The 21605-nt window shown below is 31.3% G+C and overlaps 1 pseudogene; it reads right to left on the bottom strand.

Annotated features, from left to right (window-relative positions):
* Positions 1-2522: 2522 nt before the first annotated feature.
* On the bottom strand, positions 2523-18131 carry LOC149511824 (AAA-ATPase At3g28580-like; annotated as a pseudogene).
* Positions 18132-21605: the final 3474 nt, after the last annotated feature.

The raw sequence follows: 21605 nt of genomic DNA, 5'->3' as shown, positions 1-21605 counted from the left end.
ATGAAAGGTTTATGGGAACATATAACTCATCACCTAGAGGAAGTGCACTAGCTATAAAGGGTTTGATCGAATAACTCAAAAAAGGATTGATGGATTAAGAAGGAGATCTAAGTTAAGAAACAAAGATTAAAGTAATATATAATGTTATTATTGTAATGAAAAAAGACATATCCAAGTGCACTGCAAGAAGCTGAGAGGGGATATGGCTATTTTTAAAAGGACAAATGATAAGAAAAAATCAAATGAAGAAAAAAGTGATACTACTATTGTTGTATCTGATGATAATGATGTTATTTTGGTTACTTATGAGGATAAGACTCAAACTTTGAAATGTGATAAAAGTTAGGTTTTAGATTCAATTATTATAGTTCATGTCTGTAATAATAGGAGTTACTTTATGAGGTTGAAAAAAAATAAGAAGTATAGAGATATTATGGTTGCCAACAAAGAAAAAATGTAGATTCAAAGCATTGAGAGTGCTCACATTAAATCTCATAATGGAGTTGTTACGACGCTTTGTCATGTAAAATATGTATTAAGTTATAGTTACAATTTGATTGCTTTGAATGAATTAGCTTTTCAAGGGTACACATACTATGATAGTAATGATTGGTTGAAAGTGTACAAGAATGGTAGTGTTATTCTATAAATGAATAAGGTCAAAAATCACTTATACATGCTTGATGGAAGCTCAATTGTTGAGATTTTTATGACGAAGGAAAAGAAGAAGGGAAAGCGTGTCAACTTTACAGATACTATTGAAGTGTTTAGAGATTCAAATCAAGAGAGGATTTACAGGGATTTACTTTGAATCTCATAATCCAACATTGAAAGTTAGTAAAGTTATAAGAGTGAAAGTTTGTCTTGTATCCCATATTGGGAGTTTAGTAAAGTTATAAAAGGTTTTACCACTATAAAAAAGATGTTTTGGTTTAGGTGGTAATCTTAGATAGTTAAACACCAAGAGAATAGTAATAGGTTATTAAAAAGGTGTAATTAGGTTTTAGGTTAAGTTTTGAGTAAAGAGTTTTTGGTGACTTTTCTCATTCCAAAAGTCTCACAATTATAAAGATTTATTTGTTAGTGGATTGAGTTTGGAGTAAGTTATTTTAGGTTGGGTCGAAACAAATATATTTATGTGTTTTTATTCTTATTTTGGACTTGCTCTATTGTTTGTGTGTCAGTGTTGTGCGTGTATGTTGATTTCTAACAAAAGGGATATTAAGTTCTGAGTTTGATGCACCATGGTGTAACATGACAAATATGTCATAATGGCTGGACATGGTCAGAATTTTCTTTTACATATGGTTTAAAAAGTAGCCCTGTTCATTGAATGGTTGTTGAGGAAAGCTACTGATATCTACCATGATAAATATTCCTTTAAAGAAGTTTTAGCAATTATTCAATTAAAGCTTTTCTTAATCAAAGCTCGAAACAATTAACTTCTTTAAAGGTAAATAAAGTAATAGGAAAGGATGCCAATTTGCCAAAATAAATCTTTCTACAAATTACCCTAAAATAATTTTTGTTTTACAAAAAATTCAAGACCAATTTTTATACATTATTTCATAGTTGCTTCCAATGCACATAAGTTTTTCTTTTTTTCTATTGTTTTTCCTTATTTCTTATGGAGAAGAGAAAACAACATTATAATAGATAGTCTAAGGTAATTTATTATATCCATTCCAGGCAAAACAAGTTTACTTGGTAATAAGTTTTTGCCATATGTTATAATGAACTAGAAAGTAGAAATCACATTTAAAGACAAACTAAAAATAATACAGCTGGCTAATAGCTACAATATACTATTGAAGTTCCTAATATACTTATTCAAATGCTAGGCTAGTGGAAAGCTACCAGAATTGCCACTAACTTACACAAAAACCAAACCCAATCTTCAAGATTTATGATTTGCTTCATGGAATTATTGGGAATAGTGACTCAAATCTGATAAGAGATTTGTTTAGAATTTGTTAAATATTGCTTGATGGATAAGAAGATTTGTAAAAAAAATATTCTAAGAGGAAAATGATTCTTAATAGGCAAGTTTATATGCTTATAAATAGGTAAAGTTTTTATAGGGTTAGATATGAGAAAAAATGTAAGAAAATTATAAGGTTTTATGAGATAAACACCCCATATGACTATGAGAGATTAAAGTCCTTATGGGTGTGTATGTTTGAGTGGACTCCTTGAGAATGAGATGGTCCACATAGGTATAGTGCATATGAGTGGACTAGAAAAGACTAAAACAGTTCACATAGGTATGATGCATGGGTGCACAAGGGTATGTGTTTGTTTAGATTGAGATACTCTATAGGATAAAAGAAAATTGATAATGTCTTATGAGCATTGCTTGTTAAGTGAGGTTGATGATTTAACTATATGTTTGTAATTCTTTGCAACTAATGGATTTTATTTCTCGTTTGTAGACGTAGGTCGGTTAGACCAAATCACGTTAAATTATTGTTTCTTGTTTGATTGATCAATTATTTGATTTTGCTTCCACTAACTTAGTTTGATTAGAGGCTTTTTGCCCAACAAGAATGACACCATTTCTGTATCACTTCATTACCTGTAACACAATTCTCTTTTACTTCGTTAGCTGATGTTTTCATCTTTGATAGTTTCAGCGAATCATTTTTTTTCTTTGTCTTTATTGGATTGTTGCTTCTCTTTCTCTTCTTTTTTGGCCTACTAGCTTCTTCCTCTACTTTTTTTCCTAGTTCTTTCTCCTTTGTGGCCTTAAGAGCTTCAATTAGTCTATTCAAACACAATTTTTCATTCTCATTATCCAACCTCGGCATCAAATTCTCTGCAACATCAGTAGGAGTCATCTTGTTTGTACCCAACAATGAGCTAATTTCTTCAAACAGTGGATGAGATTGAATCTTTAAGTAATTTTTTGCTAGCATCTTGAATGCTTCAAAGCAACAATAAGTCATTTCTATCTTCTTGTCCATTATTTCTATCCTTATAAGAGTTGGATCATGCTTTCTGAGATAATTAATGGTGAAATTAATGAGTTTTTCACCCTTACATGATGACCAAAGTCCATCAATGAAATTCAAAACCTAATAAAGTAACATTACTATCTGTTGTCTCCTCTTCTTCGTTTGCCATTTTAGTGATTAGACCCATCTCTTTATCATCTTTCTCATTCTTGGACTTCTTTTTCTTTTTCTTTTTTTGGCCACTAAGAGAAAGAGAGCAGTCAATGTCCTCAATCAGTATGATTGATTTACTTGATGTCTCAATCAAAAGCCTTCTCAACTATGTGTTATCCTTGACCGCAGTAAGTTCAAGATCATAAACATCATACTTAAAAAAATTAGCCATAATAGCAATGATGGTTGATTTGCCATTGCTTGAAGGACCATAAAAGAGATATCCACGTTTCCAAGCCTTTCCAATCCTTGCTTAGTAATCTCTTCCCATGCTAAACTTAATGAGATCATTCATGATTTCCTTTTTCTTCTTTGGGTCCATTGCCAAAGTATCAAATGTAGTAAGATGCTCAAAAGCTACATGGCTTCATTTAGTCTGATTGATACTTTTAATTTTTTCTCAAAAATATTTTTTAGAAAAACTTATTTTCAAGAAAAATTGATACTTTCAACTTTTCTTCAAAAATATTTTTTTTGAAATTTTATTTGAAGAAAATCATTTTTAAAAAATAAAATAAAAATAAAATAAGGAATACCAAATAATTCTAATCTAATCAATAAATAATAATAATAAATAAATAAATAAATAAAAACCTTTGGAATGGTTCAGCTCGGTTGGGAAACGGCTTGGCTCAAGACAAAAATCACGGCTCAGATGATGCGGCTTGATGGCTCGACTCTACTGAAAAGGTCGATTGAGGCGCGGGTCGAACCTGGGTCAGAAGCTGGTTGGCGCTACGGGTCAGGTTGCCCGAATGGGGACACGTGGATCCTAGGGTTTTCTTAAGCGTAAAATGACGTCATTTTTCAGCACTATAAAAGGCTCCAACTTCTATTTCTTTCGCAAACTATCTCCCTTCCTTCTCACTCTTCCCCTCAACTTTCTCCTCTTTCTCTCTACCTGTGAAGAACACCGGTGGAATTCTCATCGAAAATTAGGTTTTTGGTCGAAATAATCACCGAAAAACTTGAATTTCGTAAAAAAATTTCATCGGATTCTGAAAACTTTCCAAAAATTTTCCAGAAAAACTCTTAAAAAATTTTTTTTTTAAATTTCCTAAAAGTTCTAAACTGCCTCTAACACTATTTTTTCCTCTGATTTCACCTCTCTGTGTTTTTTGTTGTCTGTGTGCTTGGGTTTTGTTTCAACACTTATTTATAGGGATTGACCAGAAAAGTTTCTGATCAATCCCAATTCCCTCTAGGACTAGGATTCATTCTTTGAATCCAATCCAAATTCTTTCAACCCCCTGATTCACTGTAGAAAACTCCCTCTAGAACTGAAAATTATGTATATAAGATGATAATTAAAACAAAATTTAGAACAAATAAATCAAAAAAATAATAATAGATAAATATAAAAAATATACATTAATAGATAAATAATAAAAAATAATATTAATGGATAACTAAATATATATATTATTAGATAAAAATATATAAAAATAATAAAATTAAAAATACAAATAAAATGGGCCATTTTGCCTAATTTGGACCAGGCCCAATTGATCCGGGCCTGGACCAAATTGGGTATCTATAGCTGTTCCTTTTTGCACATTTTCTGTAAAACAGAAATTATGCAAAGACGTAGACACCCATTCAAGACTCAACTAGATATTTTTTGCTTTTTTTTTTTTTGTTAAAATTTTGGTCAAAGCTCCTCTAAATAAAGGTTCAATGACTTTAGAAAATAAATAAAGCTCATCTAAATAGTGGCTTAACGACTTTAGAAAAATAGATAAAACTCCTCTAAACAGAGGCTCAACGACTTTGAAAAAATAGATAAAGCTCTTCTAAACAGAGGTTCAACGACTTTGGAAAGATAAACAAAGCTTCTCTAAATAGAGGCTCAACGACTTTGAAAAAATAAATAAAGCTCCTCTAAATAGAGGCTTTACGACTTTGAAAAGATAAATAAAGCTCCTCTAAATAGAGACTCAATGACTTTTGAAAAATAAATTGCTCCTCTAAACAAAGGCACCATAACTTTGAAAGTAAATGCTCCTTGACAATTATGTCTAGAGTTAAAAATCATGTTTGAAAGAATTTCAGGAGATTATGCCTAAAAGTCTTACAAATCAATCTTGATACCGAAAGATATCCTATTTCAAGGATTATAAATTTACCTGACAAGCTTCTTTTCAAATTTAAAAATGTCTTCACATCTGTCTTATCTATGTGGGATTTTGGAATACCCCTACTTCTTGAATTTATGCACTATATTTTCTTGAATGTATTATATGCTATGCAATGCGTGTGAAATTCAATGCATGCTATGCAAATGTTGGCTAATTAATTTCTATTCAATTGTGGTACTAAAGTTTCTCAAGCTCTTTTCTTGGGCCTCGAACCCTTGATTTTTCAAAGACCTAGTCACCGTAACTCTTAATCATCTCTTTTATTTAATTGTAGTATCTTTCTACAGGCAATCTCTTTCTAAATTCAATGTCCTTATCAAGAACTGAACATCTCAAATTTGCCTTTATCACTCTTGATCTTTCTAATGTAATGTAGTAATCTTTCATGTTATTAGTTATTTATCAATCATTATTTCAATATCAAAAAGTAAGAATGTATTCACATATTTCTTCCATTGCAAGGCATTAATGAGAAAAGAATAAGAATATTAGGAAACAATTAACAGAAAAGGCACACAAAGAGTGAAGTAGAATGTCTTTTATTAGCAAAAATGTTGGCAAACTTTGGCCAAAAAAGAATTACAAAAATAGGCATAGGGAGACAATGCCCAAAAATGAACAATCGGACAATCATGATAACACATCTCAAGGTTCTTCTGAAAACCCAATCATCTGATGAACTTAACAACTTAGAGCTCTTTCAAATTTGCTAGCCTTACGACTAATGAATTTTTAGATTTGATGCTATATTCTCCTTATCTAAGCTACCTTTTCAAGTTTTCAACTTAGATAAACCCCCTATGCCTTAAACCATCCTTTTAGGGTTTTCGCCTTGAGTCATCCTTTTTCATTCTTTTTTTTTTTTATCTTTTTTTCTTTTAAGCATAGTATTTCTTCACAGCATCAAAATTTAGAGGATGGGACAAATCATTTTCATCCATCTTAGTCAGTATCAGTACTTCATTCGAGAGAGCCCGTTTCATCACATACGACCTTTCTCAATTCGAAGTCCATTTTTTTCTATTATCGTGTTGGGTTGAGAGGATTCTTTTCAAGACCAACTCTCCTTTTCGAAAGTAACAGGGTTAAATTTTTTTATCATGAGCCCTTATCATTCTTTTTTTATATAGCTAACCATGACACAATGCAATCCATCTCTTTTTTTCTATGAAATTTAACTGTTCATAGCGTTCTCGTATCCATTCAGCTTCTTTCAATTCAACTTCTTTTAGAACCCTCAAAGATGAGATCTTTACTTCCACTGGTAGTACAACTTCTATCTCATAGATCAAAGAAAATGGGGTTGTCCGAGTAAAGGTGGGCACTGACATTCGATATGTATGCAGTGCAAATGTTAACTTTTCATGCCAATCTTTATAAGTCTCAGTCATCTTCTCAAGAATTCTTTTTATGTTTTTGTTAGTTGCCTCAACTATCTCATTCATTTTCTAATGGTATGGCACCGAATTATGATGCTTAATCTTGTACTGGGCACATATTTCATTCATCATTCTACTATTTAGATTCTTGACATTATCTAAAATGATTCTTTCTAAAAGTTCGTATCTGTAAATAATTTCTCTTTTTATGAATTTACGGATCACGAACCGTGTCACACTCCCAAATGATACTGCTTTCACCCATTTAGTGAAGTAGTCTATCATCATAAAAATAAACCTACGCCCATTAAAAGCCATTAGGGTGATAGGACCAATGACATCTATGCCCTACATTGAAAATGGTCAAGGTGGTGCCAAAATGTGTAAAGCAGATGGTGGAGCATAGATCTTATCAGTATATATATGACATTTATGGCATTTACGAGCATAGTCAATGTAATCATTCTCTATTTCAACCAATAGTACCCTGCTCTCGTGATCTGTCTTGTCATCATGTGTCCACTAACATGTGCCTCATATATTCTATCATGCACCTCTTCAATGATTTCCTTACTTCAACCTTACTTATGCATCTCAGTAACACTTGATCATGACTTCTTTTGTACAAAACATCCTCATCCAGGAAAAAACTTATAGCTAATCTTCGAATGACTCTTTTATCATTCTCTGTTGCTTGAACTAGATATTGTTTATCCTTAATATACTGAAGATATCATAATACCAGGGTTTTCCATCCTCTTTTTCTTCTACATTAGAACAATGAGCTGGCATATCCTTAATATCTAGCCTAATGGGTTGAATGGTAGTATTGTCATTAATTCGAATCATTGCAGCCATAGTAGCCAAGGCATCGACAACCAGATTCTCCTCTCGAGGTAAATGGTCAAACTAGATATCTTCAAACTGCTTTATCAACTCTAAAATATACTTATGATATCGAACGAGTTTTGAATCTCTTGTCTCCCATTCTCCTTTCAATTGATATATAACTAGAGTTGAGTCTCCAAACATTTTTAATGTTTTCACTCTTCTATTTATAACAGCTTGTAAATGCATGATACATGCCTCATATTCAGCGATGTTATTTATACAATTAAAATTTAACCTCGCTGTTACAGGATAGTATTATTTTTCTAGAGAAATCAGAATTGCCTCACTTTCATGTCCCAAGGCATTGACAGCTCCATCAAAATACATTTTTTAATACTTTTCTTCATACTTTCTCTTCTTCAGTTGGAAAATAGTCATTAAATCTTCATCAAAAAATTCCAATCTCATTGGTTGATATTTTTCAATAGCACCATCTACAAGAAACTCCACTATAGCACTTTCTTTTATTATCTTTTGGCTTATATATATAATATCATATTTTGAGAACATTACTTGCCATCTAGTAATTCTTTCAAATAAAGAAAGCTTCTCAAAGATGTATTTAATTAGATCTAATTTTACTGTGAGCCATGTGGTATGATAGAGCATATACTATCTGAGTCTTTTGATAGTCCATGCTAATGCACAACACATTTTCTCAAATGAAGAATACTTAAATTCATATTCTGTAAACGTTTTACTCAGATAGTAAATAGCTCTCTCCTTTCAGCTAGACTCATCTTGCTGCCCCAGCACACATCTCATTGAATTCTCACACACTGTCAAGTATAAAATTAAGAATTTTCCTAGAACAGGTGGCACCAATACTAGAGGATTTGACAAGTATTACTTAACTTTATCAAAAGCCACTTAGCATTTCTTATTCCATTTTCTAAGATTATTATTACGGAAAAGCTTAAATATGAGATCACATTTGTAGGTAAGCTGAGAGATTAACCAAGAAATGTAATTCAATCTTCCCAGAAAACCTCGAACTTTCTTTGGTGTACTCGAATGTGACAAATTTTGAATGGCCCATATCTTGTCTAGATCAACTTCAATCCCTCTTTCACTGACTATAAAGCCTAGTAACTTTTTTTACTTTACCCCAAAGATGCACTTGGCTGGGTTTAACTTGAGCTAGAACCTTCTTAATCTCTCAAATAATTTTTTAAGGTTGGTGATATGATCTTCATCTTCACGAGATTTTACAATCGTATCATCCATATATACCTCAATCTCTTTGTGTATCATGTAATAGAAGAGTGTCACCATGGCCCTTTGGTATGTTACCCCAGCATTCTTTAACCCAAAAAGCATGATTTTGTAATAAAAGGTTCCTTACATAGTCATAAAAGTAGTTTTTTTCATATCATCTGCAGTCATTTTTATCTGATTATACCTTGAGAACCCATCCATAAAAAAGAAAATTGAATGCTTAGCTGTGTTATCTACTAGTGTGTCAATGTGAGGCAAAAAAAGTTATCCTTTAGGCTAGCCTTATTCAAATCAGGATAGTCTACACACATTTGTACATTTCTATCTTTCTTAGGAACTGGTACTATAGTAGCTACCCACTCTGGATACTTAGCCACTTGTAGAAAACCTGCACAAACTATTTCTTCACCTCTTCTTTGATCTTTAGTAGCATTTTAGGCTTTATTCACCTCAGTTTCTATTAGATTGACTTACATTCTGGCTTTAGGGGCAATCTGTGCTCTATTATCTCTATGCTTAACCCTGACATATCCTGATAAGACCAAGCAAGTACATCTATGAATTCTCGAAGTAGATATGCCAAACATTACTTATCTCATGATAAAAGTGAAGTGCCAATTCTGACACCTTTTTTGTTCTCTTCATCTCTCAGATTCACTAAATTAATTATCTTCTGATGAGGCTCAATTAGCTTATTTTCTTGTTCAATCAATCTCATTAGGTCCGGAGGCATAACATAGTCCTCATAATTCTCTTCATTGTCAAGTTCATCAGTGTTAATTGAATTCTCAAAACTAACCTCTTGATTGTTATCATAATTATCTTCATGTTCATTTAAGGACTTGAAATTGAATGAAATAGGATATATTGGTCAGATATGCTTGAAAAAATAGAAAAATGACAATAATGAAGGCACAAGAAGAAATGAATGAAAATGCATCCTTCTTAATTTTTATTAAAATAACAAAAGATAAATGGTTCAAACAAGAAAGATCATCCCAATGCTTTGGGTAACAGCTATTAAAAGGTACAATTACATTAGATTGGTCTCAAGACTAAAAGGCATTTTAATGATACTCCAATTGTTTCGCTCATGATCTGGCAGACAAGGGTGGACCCACCCTTTTTGTTCAAACCCCATTTCATCTTCAATGGCATGGATGGTCAATTGGACGAATGTCTTTTCCATACTTTGCTCATAATCTTCTTTTGCATTTGAGTACATGAATCCTCTAGGCTTGAAAGTCTTATACAAGTGTGAGATGATCATTAATCTTACTATTTTACCTGCTGGTCTTTTCCTGATCTCTCATTCTGCTGTTTCATACCCTAAGCCTAGCCTTTCACTATTGTTTACCACTGTCAGGGGCTCTCTTATTCCTTGTAAGTTCTTACCTAACCTTAATCCTGGATAACAGCCTTTATTGATGACTTGGCCCATCAGTATCCTTAAAAAAAATTGATTTTTAAGTCATTCACCTATAAAATTAACTAGTTCAAAAGATCGATAGGAACACTTCTCCATTTTCTCGGTAGCTTCCACATATGGGGCATTTAAAAGTTGGGTCACTAGTGTCTTTCTCCCTAAACACTACCACTAACTGGCCTTTCATATTGAACTTAATTTTTTTGTGAAGAGTAGAAGGAACAACACCTGCCATGTGAATCCATGGCCTTCCTAGTAGACAATTATAAGATGGAGAGATATCCATTACTTAAAATTTCACATTAAAAGTTCACGGCCCAATTTATAAGGGTACATCAATTTCTTTCAAAAATTTCCTTTTGGTTTTATCAAAAGCTCACACTATCATTTGACTGTCTTTCACATGAGAGTAGTCGATAGGTAACCTTGCCAAAGTTGACATAGGTATGACATTGATAACGGAGCCATTATCAATAAAAACTTTAGCCATGATATAACTCTTACATTTGACTGTGATATGCAGAGCCTTGATACTTTCTCTTTCCTGTGGGGAAATCTCATCATCATTGAATGAAATATAATTTGGCATAACTAAATTTCTAGCTATGTGGTTCACATATTCAACAGATACATTATATGCCATATATGCTTGGTTCAATACTTTTAGTAGGGCATTTCGATGTGATTTCAAATTCAATAGCAGTGATAATAATGAGATTCGTGCTGGCATTTTATTCAATTGTTCAACAACTAAATATTCACTATGTTTTACCAACTTTAGAAATACACATGGCTCTTTTTCTAACACTGACTTCGGACGATCCTCTTCAGGTTCCATTTCAGGGTTATTCCATTCTTCTCCTACCTTAACTTTCTCTCTTCTAGCCTTCTCCAACATTTTTGAAGTGTAGCATCTTTTACTTCGAGTAATACCCCTTACACCAATTATATTGGAGGTGTCAGTCTTAGAGACATTCTCTTCTTGCCCCTGAACCACTGTATCACAACCATATTTTTAGGGTACAGCTTTATCTTCTTTATATGAGAAGGGAATCAAAACTTTAAAAGTTACCAGTCGAGGAATGAGTTTATCTAGGACTGATTTTGGCTTATGCCCACAATGAATTGTCACCGACTTTGGAAATAATTTTGCATGCTTATCAGTCATGGATACTTCAACATATTTTGAAACTTTTTCCTTTTCATAGACTTCCAGCTGGCATGAATCCAAAAGTTTTTATACCTCTTAGAGAAATTGCTCACAAGTTTTGATAGGGTGACCAACTGTTCTATTATGATGTTTACAACTAGTGCCTGCCCTATCATGATAGCTGTGCGAACTTACTAGTTGTATTATGTCAGCTTTTCATAAAACATTAAACAGTTGATTAAAAGGTGTCTTAATATCTGTCACTTTTCTTTTCAGATAGCACTTCTGTTCATTACTCAGAGCATTCATATTGTGATTAGGCAAAGGATTGCCACTAACATTTGGTGTAGTTACTTTTCTTGTATCAAAACTAATCATTCTATCCTTGATCAGTCATTGCACTTTATGTTTCAAGATAGTATAATTTTTAGTGGAGTAACCAACAATCTCATAGTGATAGTCACAATAGGTTGTGGGATCATACCACTTAGGGTAAGGTTACTTGAGTGGCTTTAATTTACTAGAGGTAATTAGATGACTGTTGTAAAGCTCACAATATAACTCTATATAGGTTATAAGGATTGGGTCAAATACAAGCTTTTCAAGAGTGGTTCGTTGCTCCCGAGAACCTCCTATTGGGTTGGCTGGACGGGTCTGAGGTTTTGAGGTAGGTTGAGTGTTAGGACTATATGTGGTATTCTGAGACCTAAGAAGAGGTTGATATGTTTGGGGATAAGACGACTGTGCGAATGGTTGGTATGGGTAAGGGAAAGTGTTATTCACAGCAGGATAATATGGAAGGCATCCTTGTGGTGAGTAGGGTTGATAACTCTCGAATTACTGTCTATGAAAGCTCATAGCCTGAGCTTCAATCTCTTTCTTCTTTGAGGCTCTTTTGTTAGATGCTTCACCTCCTTTCAACTTGCCATTCTTGATAGCACTCTCAATAATTTCTCCTGAAATCACTATGTCAGTGAAGTTTTTGGTTGCATTCCCTATCATCTTTCCATAATAGAGAGATTTTAAAATGCTGACAAAAGCACTGTAGTCTCTTTCTCAGTCAAAAGAGGTTGCACTTGAGAAGCTACATCTCTCTATCTCTGGGCGTATTTTTTAAAAGACTTATTTGTCTTTTTCTTTAGGTTCTGTAAAGACAAACGATCAGGAGCCAGATCCATAATATGTCGATAATGACTGATGAAATCATCGACCATATCACTCCAAGAATGGATACGAGTTCTATCCAGCTAGATATAACATCTAGCAGCAGATCCTGTAAGGCTATCTTGAAATACATACATAGTAATATGAGTTTTCGGACACTTTATACCATCGTATTTCTCAAACTCTGGTACTTTGAACTTTGGTAGAATGACTACATCCAGGACTAAGCACAGCCCATCAGCATCAATAGAACCATAAAATCCAATCCTTCTATAGCCCGTAATCTTTGTTCAAGCATACTAATCTTTGAATTTTCCTGAGATTCCACCACCTTTGCTTTTTCTTTCTCATTCTCTTTCAAGTCATCTAGATTAGGAACTTAAATCGATTCTATTACCTTTTCAGTAAAGATAGGATTTACATAGCTATGGTAATACCCTGGATTTAAAACTGATGGTATTTCAGGGTATACAAGATATGGGAATTGTTGTAACAAAATATCTTGTATGGGCTGAGCTTGTTGTTGACCAAAACCTAAAGCATACAAAAGGTCGACCACTTCTTGTGATGGAGGGCTTTATTGGCTTGTATTTTTTTCTATTTTTTTACACTTATTCATCTTATTGAAAGCATCTAAAATCTTGTTCAACTCATTCTCAATCTTTTCCTATGCTTTTTCCAGCTTTTCTTGCTCCATTTGTCTAGGTCTGGCTCTTATGTTATATCGGTAGGCAGAGTTCTTACTGGATGGAGCTATCCTTGAACCTTGAATACCATATTTTTAGAATTAGCAAATTTATATGATTATCTCATGGTTATTTTATTAAGTGTAATGAATGAGAATGCAACGAATGAAAATGCATGTATGCAAAAAACACTTGCCTTAAGACTATGCTTAACTAAAAATTTTCATTTATTCCAAAAAACTTTTATTTACATTGAGTTTATCATCTTAGAATTATAATCATAAAATTGTTTGATCTTCTCATACTGGCCCTTAGCTTCTTCGATAAAGTTTAAGAGACATTGTCCATGTTCTTTTACTAGGGCCACCACTTATTTTAATGCCTCTGCCTCTTCTACCATCTCTCTTGCCATGCATACCCCTTCAAAAATTTGGGTCGTTAGGTGCTCAATGTACTTTTATCTTTTTAAGTTCTTTCTTTTATCACACCAGATTTGGTATGATAACTTTCTATGCTCTCTAACCAATGTAGCAATATGATCTTCTTGTTCATTCAATTTTTGTCTTAACCTGCTTAGGCAGTTATTCAACATGTTATTCTCTGTCTATACTTGGGTACTTTTTTCTTCTAATTTAGCATATTCTTGTTTTAATCTTACATTTTCTTCAATCAGCTCAATAATTGTTATCTCTTTGGCTTGTACCCTTACACACAACCTCTTATGTTCATGGTGTAACTCTGATAAGTCTTGGACTGCTGTGTCATGCTTCCTAGCAATCTTGCAAACTTTGAGTTTATGCTTTTTGGCTCTTTTTTTCCATTGATCTCTCTCTTCTCGAAGTTTTTAAATCTCTTGCTTTAACTTATCTTTTTTCGGATTCAAATTCCTTTGTCGTAAGCTCCAATTCTGATGGTATCTCTTTAAGCTCTTCTCTTATTAGTGGTTGAAAGCTTTCATAAATGAATACCATTTTCTGTCTTCATTTTGCTCTCCAAACCAAGTATCCAAGGGTGACCTTATCAATGAATGATCTAGGACTCACTCTTCGAGGGTTTTTCCATGCTTTAATCATCTCATTCATCCTCTAAAATGCTTTTGGTTTATTGTAAGAGAAATCTAATTGATGAAGCCCATGCGTCATAAAAATGAACTGTTCTGTCCCAAACTATCTTCTCACTAGAAGTGATGTATAACTTGTTACTTTCTATAAACCCAAAAGTGAGACCACAGTATTATCTCTACATTGATACAGTATAGGTTCATGATTCATCCATAGGATCAACCATCTTACTTCGACACTAGTCAATTTTTGTAGGAAAGCTATCCACTCCTTTTTAGGCTTTTGTTCTGACCACCTATTTTCATAGAATTCCTTGATCAGAGCTTAATTACGGACATAAAGCTTCGAGAAAACACCTTTTCTCCATTCGAAGTGACTTTTCATCCATAAGTATAATAACTGTATGCAGCCAATAAAACGTCCTCCATTTTGATAACAGTAACTCAAATATCTGATAGTCTTTGCTAATATTACCGTTGAAGGGTTACAACCATTGATCACACTCTCGAAGAAGTCAACCACCACTATTTTAATATAACCCAAAACCTTTGGAAATATCACCATTCCGCATATAGCTAAGCCAAATACATCTAACCCCTGTTCTTTGTTAGCATGTTGCACTAGAAACTCATGAAAGAACTTCAAAGATAGGCAAACGTGTTCTTGTTTCTTTTTTGTATGAGAATCCATGACTTCTTTGTCTATCCCCATAAATCGAGCCAAATCTTTATAAAATCCTAACTTGTGTTTTTTGACATATATCTTATCAGGAGTCTTGAGGTATAAACCCAACAAAGTTGAATATTCTTCGATGGTTGGTGTCATATCAACTTCATTGAAGATGAAACACTTGTATGTAAGATCCTAGAATTATGTTGCAGCTCTGATTAGTTGATCGTCGATAACTATTGCGAGAAGGTGTGATATATGCCTATGTCTCTGAAAAAAAGTCTAGCTGGGCTCATTTTCTTCCATATATCAACCAATTCTTTTAGATTATTTTGTTTGAGAATGATAGATGTTTCTTGAGACAAGGTAGAATTATAGTCGATTGGTAAACAATCCCTCATCTTTAGTTGCATCTTTTCTGACTGGATTTTTATTTCATTGGGTAGCTCACAATAAGCTAATACAGATGAGGAGTAAACTAATCGTTCTGTGGAGTCCATGAAAAACTTTTATTGAAGATCATTTTTTAAGCAAATATTTTTTATGCAACTTTATGATATGAGCATGAACTAATGCAAAAAAATGAGAGAAAAAGTTAGTATGCCCAAAAAAAAAAAAAAAACTAAGTAAATTAAAACATCACACAGAATAAGAGAAATGAACCCTATGCTTTTAGGCAATTCTAAAAAAGAAGGATAATGGCTCTATCTATAGGTTAGGCACTCTTAAGGTTCACTATATGTGATTTGAAGTTAAAGTCTAAAGGTTCTCAAATTGCTTCTTACATCATTGTCCATCACAGACTAGTAAGGTACCCTAATCCTCACCCATTATAGGCTACAAGTGAAAAATGTTCAATTTGTGTGGGAGTATTTCGCTAGCCACTGTAGAGGCATTAAACCTCATGAAAGCAATAGGTATTTTACTTCTTCTTAGAGGGACGGAGTTCGGGTATAGAGCTCATATTATGCATATACATATGAATAACATAATTAATAAAGTAAATAAACATGAATGAATAAAAAATCTATACAAAAAGGTTCAATTTTATTAGGCTTTTAGATAACACAAATTTATTTGCTGGCCTGATTCTCACACGTCTCCAGCGGAATCGCCAAACTGTCATAACGTTTAGATCTGGGGATCCATCGCTAGACATTGATTTGAAGAGTCCCCACTAATCTTTTTTATTTAGGTGCGATTGGTCACCTACGAAACTATCCTTTTAAGAAACACCTAAGCCTAAGGGTCGCTAAAAGAATAGATTCAGGTCTACTAACCAGAATAGGGTTCGAGAGTACGGTTACGTGTGAGAAAGGTTGTAGCACCCTCACAACGCCCATTGAAAGATGGTACCAACTTAATTTTGTGTTATCCAATAAGCCTTAAAAATTTACTAAATAATTAATTATTAGAAATTATTTTCAATTGACTCTAATACTTTTAGCATAAAATTGAGAAAATTCTTTCATTTCAAAAGTATGCAAGGAAACTACTATTTCAATTGCAGAGACTCTACCGTCGAATTATTTAACATTAAAGAAAATTCAAAAAATAAAAAAAATAAAATGAAAAAAAAAAGAATAATGATTCAACTTTAGATATAAATCATTTTCACTTCAAAAACTCATTGCTTTTGTACAAGAAAAATTGATACTTTCAACTTTTTCTTAAAACATTTTTTTTAGAAAAATTGGTACTTCCAACTTTTCCCCAAAATGTTTTTCTGAAACTTTAATTTCGAGAAAAATTGATACTTTGAACTTTTCCTCAAAAATATATTTTTTTGAAATTTTATTTAAAGAAAATCATTTTTAAAAAAATAAAATAAAAAATATCAAATAATTCTAATCTAATCAATAAATAATAATAATAATAAATAAATAAGAAAAAAAAAATCTTTGGAACGACTCGGCTCGGTTGGGAAACGGCTCGACTCAAGACAAAAATCACGGCTCGGATGACGTAGCTTGGTGGCTCAGCTCGGTTGAAAAGGTTGGCTGAGGCGCGGGTTGAACCTGGGTTAGAAACGGGTTAGTGCTACGGGTCGGGTCACCCGAATGGGAACGTGTAGATCCTGGGGTTTTCTTAAGTGCAAAACGACGTCATTTTTTGGCACTATAAAAGGCTCCAATTTTTGTTTCTTTCGTAGACTACCTCCATTCCTTCTCTCTCTTTCCTTTAGCTTTCTCCTTCTTTTCTTTACTCGTGAAGAACTCCGGTGGAATTCTCACTAGAAACTGGGTTTTTGGCTAAAATAATCACCGAAAAACTTGAATTTAGTCGAAAATTTCACTGGATTTTGGAAAATTTTTGGAAAATTTTCAAAGAAACTTTCCAAAAAAAATTTCAAAAAATTTCCTAAAAGTTCTAAACTGCCTCTAACACTACTTTTGCCTCTAATTTTACCTCTCTGTATTTTTTGTCGTCTGTGTGTGCATGGGTTCTATTTCAAAAGAGTTTTTGATAAATCCCAATTTCCTTCGGGACTAGGATTTATTCTTTGAATCCAATCAAAATTCTTTCAACCCCCTAATTCACGACAAAAAACTTTCTCTAGAACTAAAAATTATGTACATAAGATGATAATTAAAATAAAATTCAGAACAGATAAATAAAAAAAAAATAATACTAGATAAATATAAAAAAATATACATTAATAGATAAATAATAAAAAATAATATTAATGGATAACTAAATATATATATATATATTATTAGATAAAATATATATATATAACAAAAATAAAAATAATAAAACTAAAAATAAAATGGGCCATTTTGCCCCATTTAGACCAGGCTCAATTGATCCGGGCTAAAATTGTTATAGTAGAGCTTTCGTAGGCAGTTATTTCTCCCAATTGCTCTCCCTTCGTTTAGCAAATGACAAAGATAAGAATCAGTAATGATTTCTTTTTGCCTGTTGTGGAATGTGAGCTTATAATACCTCTTCTCATCAGCTACAGGAAAAACAGAGAATTGCATTGATCTTGAAGCAGTTTTATTTTAAGTCCACCAAACTTTCACCCCTTGAAACTCATCAGCAATTTCCTTATTACAATCCATACTAAGGTCTAGAGACTGGCTATCTTTTACAACATCAGCCTTAAGCCTCTCAGCAGACGCAGTGGACTTGCCACTGAGATAGTTTTGAATTGTTGTGAATGCTTCACTTCGCTTCATATTTTTAAAGTAAAATTGCAATTATAAGTAACTGAGTATAATTCTTTTGTTATTTGGATTTAAGATGATTTGAATCCAATTTTTTAAACAAAGATAAGCATGTACCAATTATAGAGTTAAATTTTCTCATGTGTATAAATGAATAAAAAACTATACTATGGATAGAAGTAGATGAAAAAACTTACTCAACCAAATAAATCACTGATTTTAAGTCTAAAACACTATTCAAATTATTAAAAGGCCAAAATTCAAAAATGATTAAAATTCTAAACACACAATTAAATAAATATTTATCAAATGAATTTTGTTAATTAATATTTTTAAGTCACTTTTAAGTTTAGTTAAATTATAATTTATAATAATATTTTTATATTAAATGTAATACTAATAATTAATTTGATGAATTTCAGTGCTTTTAAACAAATATTAACTAATACGATAATCTTAAAAATTTTGATACAACACTAAACACTCTTTAACTAATATAATGGAGAAAATGAAGGAGTATATAATGTTTGTCCTAATAAAAGAGTTTCATATTAAATCTAAAAAAAAAAAAATTGAAGTCAATACATTTACACATTCTTCATTAAAGCATCGTATAGCACTAACTTTGTGTGGAGAAGATAAAGATATGCATAACTAGTAAATTTTTCATCTTTTTTTTTTTTTTACTTAGGATAATCTTCTACTGATGCTTCATCGGTTGAATGTAATTGTATGCTCTACCAATTAAAAACTTAAATTTTCTTTTTTAAAATTTAAAATGAAATAAAATAAATTCCTAACCTAGGTAATTGTCATCTTTTCTTAAAGAAATTCCAATTCTCAAAACAATAAACTTATTATATAGCACCTATACAATTTATAATGTTTTTTATTTTCAGCATTAAAATACAAATTTTCATAAATGAATATAATTTTAGCATAAACACATTAAAAGATGGTTCCAATAAATTTTGTCACACATTGAAAGAATTCACAAAAAATAATTAATCTTATTTTATTTGATAATTCTCTACTAAGAATAATTCACGTGTAATCATTCAACTACTTAGATGACAAAAAATAAGCAATTTAACACAATTGAGAAAAATGAAATCATCTTAAGATAGAAAAAATCAATATGAATGATTCTTATAACAATTTGGTTCTAAGTTGTTGGTAACTTCATCACCTCCTCCATCATCTAATTCTATGGATAAAAATCTAATTGAAGTGTTCAAAGTGTTTAATGAATGATATAATACTAATTGTTGGTGATGGATGTGCAATTCAATTGCATTTGATCTTATATTAGTTTTTGTTTATGGAAATAACAATTATCAAATTCTAAAAATATATATAAAAAGGAAACTAATTATAGAAGTCAGGTTAAATTATAAAAGTGATATATATTAAGGAATTATTTCAAGAAAGTAAAAAGATTTAATTATGTTATCAATGATAAAATAATCAACCCATAAAACATACAAACAATAAAATTATTAACATACATATATAATTAGCAAATAAATTAAAACAAAAAATTGAAAGGCAAAAAATAGAAAAAAATAAATATACTTCAATGATTAAATTATGATTATTTTTAATAAATTTATTGATCAACATAAACTACATGTGTAATTAATTTCTTAACAATAAAGAAATAAACATCATATAAATATCTTACTCTTATGTACATAATAAGCTTTGATCTTGTTTCATTTGTATTTTTATTTGATATAAAAATTATATTTTGTGTCTTAAATGGGTCTAATTATAAAAGCGAAGTCCAATAAGAAAATTTATTTAAATTAAAATTTATGGAAAAAATTTAATAATGGTATTTTAATCAATTACTTTTAACATTTTTTGGAATTAAAATTTTATATTAAGGGTATTTTAGTAAATCATTGAAACATTTTTTTAGTCTAATTATAAAAAGAAGTCTAATAATAAAAAAGAAAATTCATTTATAAAATTTATAAAAAAATTAATACGACTATTTTAGTTAATCATTTTTAACACTTTTAGAATTAAAATTTTAAGTAATTTAATTTTATATAATATATTTTTAATTTTAGTTGAATTAAACTAAATATAAAAATAAATTAATGAAAGCTATAATTTATGAATAAATTTGTTGATTTAAAAATTAACAAATTTTGTCAAACATAGAATAATTTTTGAAAGAACAACGAATGCAAAATTAGAAATGGAAACCAGCTTTGCATACTCGTGAAGAACACTAAGGAAAACTATGACTAGAAAGAGATAGGGCAAAAAAATTTTCTTGTCACAAGGTGACGACATTTTATGTTGGGCCAAAAGCCTTCATTTAACTAAACAATCCAACGAGTAGAAGCGAAATGCAAACATAAAACATCCCAGATAATAATTTAATATAGTTTGACATTCAATTCGCCTATCTTTACAGATGATAGAAAAAATTCCTTAGTTGTAAAATATTATAAATATATCAAAATTAATCACCACTCAATCCTAAACAATATTTATGGACTTTTTCATTTTTTTTTAATCCTATGAAGTATTCGTAATCTAAACAAACAAATACATCTTTATGGACCTTCTTATTCTCTTTTAATCCACTTAAACTTGCATGCTTATGTTAGATATGCTCAACTCTATACGCAATAGAAGTCTCGTAATCATTTTTTCTCGTGTGTTTTCAAAATTTATACAATCTAATATCTCAAACTTTAAACTTGAACTTTTCTCTTGAATCGAGCTCTTCCAAGCTTACTTCTTTCGACATCTCAAACATTTGTTTAGATACCAGTTGTTAGGTATCCTATCCACATTTGCTTCAAATATGACTTTGATACCAATTGTCGAGCTAAAAGCCCTGATTCAATTAGCAAATTGAGCAAGCAAAAGTGAAATCAAAATATAAAGCATCCACATAAGAGAATAATTTAACATTGTTTGATACTCAACTTACCTACCTTCACGAACGGCAAAAAAGATTAACTAGTTATACAAAATTACAAATAGATGAAATCAATCAAAACATACTCTCAAAATTACACATGTACCTTTTCATTCTCTTATAATCCTATGAAGTATTTTCAATCAATGTGAACTCTTTCATTCTTCTCTAGTCGATATATCAAATACAAGACATAATTTTTTTAGATTTTGCTAAACCCAATTTTGACAAAAATTTTAAATTGTATCGATATTATATCATTTTTATTATATTTTAAAAATTGTCAAATATAATGAGAACTTGTAGCAATTGCTATTAATACATCTTTCTACCTCCTAAACTACTCCAAATATAGCAATATCAAAGAGCTGCTTTAACTTAGATAAAAATAGCCTCTAGGGTTAGGAAGTTTGTCAAACATATAATGAGAAAGAAAAAGGAGATGAATGATCCATACTTGATTTGAAATCTTGATATCTGTATTTATTGGCTTGGAGTGGAGAGTAAAGGTATTTCAAAGAATGATTAATGGCTAAGTATGG

Source organism: Durio zibethinus, chromosome 24 (assembly GCF_047325235.1).
Source record: "Durio zibethinus cultivar Kanyao isolate XHJ-2024 chromosome 24, ASM4732523v1, whole genome shotgun sequence".
Taxonomy (NCBI): domain Eukaryota; kingdom Viridiplantae; phylum Streptophyta; class Magnoliopsida; order Malvales; family Malvaceae; genus Durio; species Durio zibethinus.
This window is presented reverse-complemented; position numbering and strand designations above follow the sequence as displayed.